The sequence below is a fragment of the Triturus cristatus genome, chromosome 3_1 (genome assembly GCF_964204655.1).
Source record: "Triturus cristatus chromosome 3_1, aTriCri1.1, whole genome shotgun sequence".
Taxonomy (NCBI): domain Eukaryota; kingdom Metazoa; phylum Chordata; class Amphibia; order Caudata; family Salamandridae; genus Triturus; species Triturus cristatus.
In genome coordinates this window covers 3,794,704-3,803,483 of record NC_140583.1, presented here as the reverse complement: position 1 = coordinate 3,803,483, position 8,780 = coordinate 3,794,704, and the positions used below count along the sequence as shown (strand labels likewise).

Here is an 8,780-nt window from a genome sequence, read left to right as displayed (position 1 = left end):
TTGTTGGGATATTTTCCAGATTTCATTATAGGCAGCGTAAATGCCAGCATATATGAAATGTTTCTGACGTGTTTTCCTGGGACCTTGTAAAAAAATCCCTAAGATCCATGTCTTGTGAGAGTGAGGCTAAGATTTGTTTCACTTCTGTGAGTGTTGAGGTTTCTAGCCAATCAAGGCACAACTTCCCAACACTATAAGGTGTCACTACCCCCTGTGGTTCTGGGGGTTCTGAACCTGTTTCAAATGTCATGATTCTGTTATGAATTTGGTATCAGTGAACCGCAAATAATGAATGCGTTATTCATGAGCATTTTCATCATGTTACACCAATGGATTCACTGTGCATTTGAAGGTTTTGCATTGAACACTTGGGTTTCATCTTGTAAATAGCAGCCATGTTATTTCATTGCCCTTACAGTAGGCTTTCCCCATGGCAGAGCAAGCATTTAAAGGACATAACCTTAGCATGGGTTTGTGCTGACTTCTGCATGACCTGACGACAGTTGACCCTGTTGCTTGAGGCTAACCTCCCAAGCCAGTTCCTTGTTCAGCAGCTGGCGCAATAAAGTTCAAAGAGCAGGACATGTCCGACCTTTTATGGCACCATTCCCACCGCTTCTATCTCCGTCCCATCTGTTGCTGCCTTTCCTTTACAACATGTTCATCGATCTGGGTTGAAGGTTTTATGGTGGGTTTGTCCGGCCTGATGGAACAGGAAACCAAGCATGTGTGCAATCCTTTTTTTAGCCTGGACTTATCTTGAAAGTGATGCTTTGTATGCACGTCCTGGGAATTTCCAACATAATGCACTTCAAAGCAGGAATGTGTGTTTAAGGCGAAATATTCTGTATAAAAGGCCTGTGCGAAGGCCATGCAGCAGACTCTCTCATCCAGTTGCTTTAAGAGTGGCTGGGCGACGGAGCCTCACAATTAATGATAATAAAGATGTCTTTTCATATTTCAGATTCTGTGTTGATTTCTTTGCCACTCTTGAATGGACTACTTATTGGTAAGACCCCTGAGAAGGAGTATTGTAAATATTTGGTTCTTCAGTTGGCGCCCAACGTAGGGCTTCATCATGAAGTGACAACCTGGAGGAGAGATTTTTCAGAGAATAGAATTATGCTGGGGAAGGCAAGACAGGAATCTACTAAAAGAGGTACTCTGTGCACGGAGGTTCTGGGGGATTCTCTGTCTTTGCGGCCTGGCATATTTTTGATTTTTCTGACTTAAAACTCTCCAAAAGATGTCACTCCTGACTGAGCAACCCTTTTTGTGTAAGTTTTTTTAAAGAGACTGTTAGTGCAGTTAGAAATTGGCAGTTAGAATTTGGACACCTATTTGTTTGGTACAGCTTTGATAAAGTATATGTGGGTCGCTCCCATAGTCCTTAGTTGTTGACGCTTTTGCTAGTGTTTTTGTCGGTGACACTTTGCTAGCGTTTTTGTTGTTGTTGTGTTATTTGACGCCTGCAGACGCCAAAAACCGAGGGTATTTGTTCTTTGCAGGGACTTGGTAAATCCCGTAACCCTTGAAGTTTGATGCTGGATTAGTGAGCTATAAGATGCCTGATCTTAGCGAATTCGAAGTTTTGTATTGGCCAACTTTGTATACGTTTGAATTAACCGGTTTATCTAAATAGGTTAGATTTACAAACATATTTCTTCCTTGGTGATTTTGTATGCGCAGGGAATTAAAATATGTAATAATACATAATAAGGATGCTTTACTCTGTATAATTTTATGAATGGATATGCAGAACGATTTTTGGTGTTCTGCCAGCTGCAGCTAGTGAATTGAGTGTATTTTTGGTTTTTACACTGTTGAGCAGTGTTTCTTGTAAATATGACTTACAGCTACGTATAGTCCGGACTGTCCTGTTTTCGTCCTGAGTGTTGATTTGTGGGTTTAAATGTGTGTTTGAATGCGTGGTTAAAATGTGTGTTTACATGTCTATTTTGTTTGTGAGTTTTGTTGTACATTGCGACGACGCGATTTACAAGAAATGGTTGGAGAGCGCTGCATTGTGTGTCCTAAATGTTTTCAACACTTTCTGTTTATGTCTGAAATGTGCTCAATATGTGTGGTTCACATTTAATGGATTTAAATAAGGCCCCAGCCAAAAACGAAATTACATGTTTTTGCAGAAATAAATACATTTACAGCGTTTTCACTTACATGCACTGTATTAAATGTTCACAGGCAAAACGTTTTTAGCTGCAGTATATTTGAATAGGAATGTTTTTTCAGCCAGCAATTTTTTTGTAGTTCAACACGGGTGGAATTTTGCATGACGGCCCTTTTACATGACAGAGGCCCCAAAAGTGACGCAGAATTTGACGCTTTTTTTAAATTAGGCATATGCACTCAGGTTTGTGAGTTAATGCATCTCAATAAGAGGCAAGGGATGTAGCGGGCTCTTATATGTAAAACAATCACAAAGAGAAATAATTGGGTTTTATTAGAAGACGAAAATTATTAATTATGGAAAAATAATTCATAAAAATTAGTGCTACCAAAATCGTTTTTTAATATTCATAAAGCGTAACACTCATGCTATGACCTCTTAGCATTAAAATGTGATTTGCGTTATGTTGCATCACTTAAATGACAAGAATTCATTTGTATAAATTCGCTTGCCATAGGCGCAAGCAAGCTCATTTTTATAACATATAAATTATTATTTTCAGATACCTGACTCTTGGATTATGTAATAGACTTTCTAGTAATCCATATTCTGCAAGAAAATTGTAAAAAATTCATTTTGTAATGCCCAAAATCAGAAAGTCGATTTTGAGTAAAATCACTGTTTAAACTGCATTTTTGCTTTCCTTAAAGTGTCTCAGCCTTAAGCAAATGCATGCATTTAGGTTTTGATATAAGGTTGTGCTTTCTTGTGATTCAGTGGGTTAATGTGCCAGTACACAGGCTTGTTTTAATATCAGGATTGGAGGTTCTACTTTCAAGCTAGGCCTACGGACAGTTTGCTTATTTAACACTGATGAAGTGTGTGCCATAGGATTGCAACAAGCATTTACTCTAAAAACAACTGGTCTGTGTGTCTGTAGGTTTTCAGGAATATTGATAGTGAATGTAGTTTAATGCTATGGGAATTTAGATAATTTTGGCGCCTAAAATAAGGGAAATTATTTTAAAAAATAAGGTTGCATTCTTGCAGGATTAAATAGAGCCTACTGGCTTTGTCAGCTCCACTGTGGCAGAGGCCGGGGGCTGGGAGACTTTGCAACAGCTGGCTCAGCGCGCTCGCTGAGATGTTCTCTTTTCAGTGTTTCCCCATAAATTATGGAGAAGGCCCCTCATGTGTTGCCATTTACAGCCTTTTAATTAGGCCTTTGTTTCCAAGGAATGCAGAATGACCTCTCTGCACGGGCTGCTAAAAGTGAGGTTTCTGGTTTCACGTGGTAACATGAAGGACCTTGATTTAAATGGGGAGATGAAAAGGGGTTTCTTTAAACATCGTGTTAAAATGCTTGGCAGGACTGCTACAATGTTTGCTAGCTGTGTTTTATTTTACAGAAAACGAAATGATGCATCCAGTTTTAGATAAAAATACCATGCAGCCTTTTTCACACAATTTTGAAGGTTATAGGTTACAGGCCTACGTTCAATACAGATTTGCTCATTAACAGTTAAGTAATAAACAGTTATTTTTTGTGTATGTTGCAATGTTTTTTTTTGTGTTGTGTATTTGTTTGTTTTTGCCAACAGATTATTCATGGATTATTCTAAGGAAGAGAAGACACGTGAGTTTGGCTAGTTGACAAAAGATGTGTTTTTGCGTCATTTCTTTAACAAAAAAAATGTACATGTTTCTGTTTGAGGTATTTACAGCTGTCATGACATATTATATTTGACAATGGACCGACAACTGCGTTGTGCTCAATGTCAAACTGAGGGTGTAGAGTTTGTATGGAGTTTGGACCTGACAATTTAGACAGGCCCAAATATTGGGTTTTTGACTGCAGGTTTAAAGTGCATAAAATACACATGCCATGGTGCTGCATTTTTGTATGTTTTGTTCATGTTGTTACCATCACAAGTTCTCCTGTGTTCTGAAGAGGTCCATATGACGATATGTACCGCTACACAATTATTGGATGAATTTGGTATAATGATAAATTTCACAGATATGGTTTGCATACTGTGAGGAATAATGGCAGCACTTTTACCAGTGCATGCCTACCTTTGGCTATGCATTTGGCTGTATTGAAAATAAATAACTAAACAAATATAACAGGTTCAAAGTGTATCACCTGATGTTATGTACTGCACATTCCCTTAAAGGAATAGGCAGCCCTAAATTGTTATGTATCCTTGATTGGACCTAAGGATAGAATTATAGGTCTGTGACTCACGGTGATCTAATTTTTATATTGCGTTATTTGATTATGTTTTGTTTCCCAAATAGCATATGGCTTTGTCCCTTGAAAGGAAGCCAGGTTTCATTTTTCCTCTCCCTGAAGAGAGAACAGGAACATAGAATTAGAATTTGTGTAACTTTGGTCTTTTGTGTATTCCCCGTTCTCTTGGTGCTGTGTCACATGTCTGAGGCACCCAAGCAAACTCTTGTTCTTGCTATAGATTTTTCTTCTGCTGTTTCGCCCCTGACCAATGTCGCATTATGCTTAGTTATTAGTCATTTTAGTTGTGTCCTAATTCCATTTCCCCTTTTCCCATATTCCTGTCACCAGTCAGCCCATTTATCATTATGGGTGTATTGTTTATGTGTACACTTCTAGACCGTAGTTATGTACTAGGGACCCCCCATGTTATGTAAAATGTTTTTTCCCCCCATGTCAGGTAAAAAAAATTTCAGACTGACTGTCAAGGTAGTGATAGGCTGGTTCCAATGTCTATTTTTAATTTTTCAGCTTTCTTGTGTTCCTGCTGCTTTAATTTTTGGTGGGATTAGATGTGTTCTAAACATGCAAATACCAGGTCTTTCTAGTGTTTGTTCTTTGTCTTCACATTTGATCATTAGCCTTTTGTATTGCATAGTGCACTTAATGCACATTTTTAAAGGGACTTTTTCTTCATGTCTTTGATAATGTGAATGATGTTATCTTTCTATTCGAGATGTTCTAGATAAGGAATTTAGGAACACCTAGGCTTAGTCATTGAGGGAACACATGTATTTACCCCATTAGACAATGCCACTGTGTGAGGAAATTCATCTTGATAGAATTCCTGTGTAGCTATAGATGACAGAGAATAATGAAAAGAACATAACTGAAGATTCTAAAGAAACTGTTTTGCCCTTTTGCCTTTGCTCTTGTATTTTATACTCATGGCACATTGTCACTCCCTTGCAGATTGCAGGCCACCTGCTCACCAGTCCTCTGGTTAAAACACATGAACTATTTTTTGTGCTTGATTTGGAGGAAACTAATAATTGTGTTACATTCCCTGCTTCACTAGGCTCTGCTAAGATCTTCCAGAGTTAAAGGAAGAGTGATTCCCTGCAGACCTGTGATCAACACTAAGCTCACACCCCATCAGTGACCGCTCTAAGATGAACAGATTTCCTGGCTCTACACTTCTTGCAAACAAGGAAGTCACGAAGCGGGACAATGATCATCAGCGCGATCTCAGTGGTACCTCCAAAGCAAGGCAGTTGATTTGCGAAAGGCGTTGCAGAAGAAAGGAGGAGCTGATTCGTTTATTTGTTGTTTGGGCTCTGTACCTGTTATGTGCTGGAAACCTCTGTCAGTGTACATTCCCTTGAGCCATTGGCCCGAGTTTTGGCCACATTCACGCTTTTGCTTTGCACCAGTGGAACGGCAGTGCACCCGAGCATCCACGTTTAGAAAAAGGCACTACATTCTGGTGCCCAGGAGAGAGCAGCTTGAGCGTCCTCTGACACTAAATAATGAGTGTTGGAACCTGAAAGCGCTGCTGATTTTGCTGGTCGTTTTTAAATAGTGCTTGGATCTGCACGAGATGCTTTGTGCCCTTGATCAATAAACAGCACATCATTTGTAGTGTCTGCCACAAGAAGAGACACTGGTGCATTGTTTTGAAACACTGAGACTTTCGAGTGAGCTGTGAGTGTTTTCCCCGAGCGGCACTCCAACTAAACAGTATTGTCTCCTCATGAAAGGCCTGACTTGAAGAGGCCCAACGCGAAGTACACTGGAAGCGGATCTGATGGACTTTGGGTATTTTTTGTGAGCTTATATAGACTTGAAGTTTGGAAAATAATTTTTGCTGCTTTGCTGGCATTGTTTTAAAGTATTTCTGTTTAGTAAAAGCAGAATAAAGTCCACTCTCTGTGGAACAGTATCCCTTTTTCATCTGAGAGCATTGATCAGGAACACTATTGTTTCACTTAAACATATAATGAATTACTTAAATGCGTAGGAAGCAATATAAAACGTTATTAGAAAATTCTATGATTTGCTTTCTGCTTAGGACTGTGCAAGTATTACGCATTTGACCTTTTTGTTGTTCTTTTTCTCTTGCTGAATTGTATTATGTTTTTTGTTAAATTTTTGATTGGTTACCATTTGCCAGTTGCAGGGTCACGTAGGAGTACAAACGGTTCAGTTTGTGACCTGAGTAGTGGCAGTAGGCCTGCAGGACCTGCAGTGTCCCTATGACCTGCTAATAATCACAGCTGATGTACTCTACCAAGATTGCGTGAGCGACATTAGAAAATGGAGATTGTATTGAGGAATGACGATAAAAAGCAAGAGATGAAAAACAGACATTACAGAATATTGTTCTCTAAGTGCGGTATAGTTCTATCTATTTTAATACTTTAATGTATTTTATTGGCTACTATATTTTGGTATGTTTCCCCCTACACTATTGACGTCTGCACCAACTTCCCAACATACTCTTTCTGTTTCTTCACATGAGCTTCATATTTTACCTGAACATGAACTGGTTAGGTCAGAGTTTACTGATAATTTCTTTGGTACAGTATTTACATCAACACCAGCGAGTGATGAAATATAGACATGGTCTCAGAATTAGCATGAGTATAGGTTATTGCCTATGTAAGGGCAAAAGGATGCTCTGTGGTTCTGGGGGTTCTGAACCTGTGTTTCAAATGTCATGATTCTGTTATGAATTTGGTATCAGTGAACCGCAAATAATGAATGCGTTATTCATGAGCATTTTCATCATGTTACACCAATGGATTCACTGTGCATTTGAAGGTTTTGCATTGAACACTTGGGTTTCATCTTGTAAATAGCAGCCATGTTATTTCATTGCCCTTACAGTAGGCTTTCCCCATGGCAGAGCAAGCATTTAAAGGACATAACCTTAGCATGGGTTTGTGCTGACTTCTGCATGACCTGACGACAGTTGACCCTGTTGCTTGAGGCTAACCTCCCAAGCCAGTTCCTTGTTCAGCAGCTGGCGCAATAAAGTTCAAAGAGCAGGACATGTCCGACCTTTTATGGCACCATTCCCACCGCTTCTATCTCCGTCCCATCTGTTGCTGCCTTTCCTTTACAACATGTTCATCGATCTGGGTTGAAGGTTTTATGGTGGGTTTGTCCGGCCTGATGGAACAGGAAACCAAGCATGTGTGCAATCCTTTTTTTAGCCTGGACTTATCTTGAAAGTGATGCTTTGTATGCACGTCCTGGGAATTTCCAACATAATGCACTTCAAAGCAGGAATGTGTGTTTAAGGCGAAATATTCTGTATAAAAGGCCTGTGCGAAGGCCATGCAGCAGACTCTCTCATCCAGTTGCTTTAAGAGTGGCTGGGCGACGGAGCCTCACAATTAATGATAATAAAGATGTCTTTTCATATTTCAGATTCTGTGTTGATTTCTTTGCCACTCTTGAATGGACTACTTATTGGTAAGACCCCTGAGAAGGAGTATTGTAAATATTTGGTTCTTCACCCCGGATGTTCTCTTTGTACATAGATTGGGTCCGGCCTGTGGATACTGTACCCTTCGGTAATACCCAAGAATCTTTTATGAAATATGTTCGTGCCTAAGGGCCAAACCATCCATTCTTTCCAATTTGGGTCTGTTCTATTGTACTGTAAAATGTCATCTACTGTTGCCCCATCCTGTGCAGTCGAATTTTGCCACCCCTGTGATGGTGTTGGAAACCAAGGTGTATTAAAGTCTTTTATCTTGACTAATCCAAGACAAGATGTCTGTTGCACAGTTTTGTTTAGAAATATAATCTGCTATGGAATGAGGAATGCTCTAAATAGCGCTTCTGTTCCCTGTACTTGCCAGTCCCTAGAACCCCAGATGGATTTTAAGTCTATTGTGTCCTTCCATAGGTCAAAACCCTGTTCAGACAGTTGGGAAATAAAGGAAGCAGAGTAAATCTGTTTGGTGTTAGTCAGCATAATTTTCAGTGCCGATGTCTGTGTAACCTTATAATAAAATGAGGTCGGATCAGTGGTGTTAAAACCTGAAAAATATGAAAATTTCCGTGCAAACGTTTGCGAACTACTTTTGGGTGGTGTAGGACAATGTTCCCATTGATGGTATTCAAAAAAATTTCTAGGTTAAATAGATTTGTGCAGAAAATGATGACCATAATGTTGGTAACAGTACAAAGTGTCATAGTCTGAATTACTTTCTAACATTTCAGTGTTCAGAAATGCAGCCATTTGTCAGCAAATGCATTGGAGGTGATAATATCACTTAAATAAATGGGAGATTTTTAAGAGCTAGGTTGGGCCGAATACATTGAAATCAATATTGTCTCAAACTATACCGTCCGGTATAGGAACCCCTGTAATGTTCACTGATAACAAGTTTCTTTGTTCGCGAT

General features: G+C 39.3%; 1 long non-coding RNA gene across 1 annotated transcript; it reads left to right on the top strand.

Annotated features, from left to right (window-relative positions):
- Positions 1-242: 242 nt before the first annotated feature.
- On the top strand, positions 243-7,795 carry LOC146859572 (uncharacterized). Its single transcript, XR_014979317.1, has 2 exons — positions 243-2,409; positions 2,745-7,795. It is a non-coding gene; the product is annotated as an uncharacterized LOC146859572 (long non-coding RNA).
- The last annotated feature ends 985 nt before the right edge of the window (positions 7,796-8,780 follow it).